This window comes from Trichechus manatus, unplaced genomic scaffold (genome assembly GCF_000243295.1).
Source record: "Trichechus manatus latirostris isolate Lorelei unplaced genomic scaffold, TriManLat1.0 scaffold00019, whole genome shotgun sequence".
In the NCBI taxonomy this organism is placed as follows: Eukaryota; Metazoa; Chordata; class Mammalia; order Sirenia; family Trichechidae; genus Trichechus; species Trichechus manatus.
In genome coordinates, this window is record NW_004443955.1 from 16,137,808 (window position 1) to 16,139,390 (window position 1,583).

The following is a 1,583-nucleotide window of genomic DNA, read 5'->3' on the forward strand; positions in this document are numbered from 1 at the left end:
TGTCACCAACACTATCACACATGCAGATTCCTTGGGTCCAGACGGGCTGTATGCAGACCAGGAGTGCTGCCATGTAGGTTTCCCAAAAGTGATCAGCTCAAATGGGTTGGAAGGAAATGGGCAGAGGCTTCATGGAAAGGATAGATGACCGTTAGGTTTTATTATTGAATGATTCCACAAGGCTCTCCTGGGAAGGTTTATTGGTTTCTCAACAACAAAGGAGAGGAAGAAAAGTAAGACAAAAAAAAAATTGCATGGTAAGGAAACAATATTTTTTTCCTTAATATAACATCCTTAATTTCTTAAGAGATTAATTCAGAAAATATAAAGGATTCTACAACTCAAAAACGAAAAGATAAACAACCTAATTTAAAAATGAGCAATGGTTATGAACACACATTTCTCCAAAGAGTATGTACAAATGGTCAATGAGTACACAAAAAGATACTCAACATCATTAACCATTAGGGAAATACACTTGAAAATTACAATGAGATACCACTTCACATCCATTAGGATGGCTATTATAAAAAAATCAGAAAATAATAAGTGCTGTTGAGGATGTGGAAAAATAGGAACACTTGTGCAATTCTGGTAGGAGTGTAAAATGGGGCAGTCTCTGGAAAACAAGGTGGCAGTTGCTCAAAAAGTTAAACATAGAACTATCATCTGACCCAACAATTCCGGTTCTAGGTGTATACCCCCAAAATATTTGAAAGCAAGGACTCAAAGAGGTACTCGTACACCAGTTTTCACTGCAAGATTATACACAATAGCCAAAGGGTTGAAACAACCCAAGCGTCTATCAACAGATGAACGGATAAACAAAATGTGGTATATACATACAATGGAATGTTATTCAGCCTTAAAAAGGAATGAAATTCTAAAACTTGATACAACATAGATGGGCCTTGAAAACTGTTCTAAGTGAAATAAGCCAGTCACAAAAAGAGAAATATTGAGTATTGGCTTTGGTAGCACATATACTAAAATTGGAAAGATACAGAGAAGATTAGCATGGCCCTTGTACAAGGAGGACACATAAGTTGGCAAATGTTCCATATTTTAAAAAAAAGACAAATATTGATACTTATGTCAAATATAAGACACTTATATGAAATATCTAGAATAGACAAATTCACAGAGACAGAAAGTAGGAGTTACCAGAGGCTGGAGGGAGGAAGGAGGTGAAGCTATTGCTTAATGAACACAGAGTTTCTGTTCAGGGTGATAAAAATTTTGAAGATAGATGGTGGTGGTGGTTGTACAACATTGTGAATTCATGCCATTCAATGGTACACTTAAAACCTGTTATGATGTCAACTTCCATTACACACACACATTCACACATATGCATGTATGTATATGTGTGTATATATGTGTATATGTGTGTATATATATATATATATATATATATCCACAATAAGATAACAATTAAAGAAAGATAGTATCCCAGTCTTTCATAAGTTAGGTGAAGTAGAAGAAAACCCCTTTTGTGGAGATAAAGTATATTTTATGGAGAAATAAGATAAATCTGGAAATTGGTTTTAGAGCATGTTTGGCTTTCCCTCATTTTAGACAAT

General features: G+C 34.7%; 1 non-coding gene across 1 annotated transcript; it reads left to right on the top strand.

Moving 5' to 3' along the window:
• The first annotated feature begins 962 nt into the window (after positions 1-962).
• LOC111819877 (U6 spliceosomal RNA) lies at positions 963-1,068 on the top strand. Its single transcript, XR_002823447.1, has one exon. It is a non-coding gene; the product is annotated as a U6 spliceosomal RNA (small nuclear RNA).
• Positions 1,069-1,583: the final 515 nt, after the last annotated feature.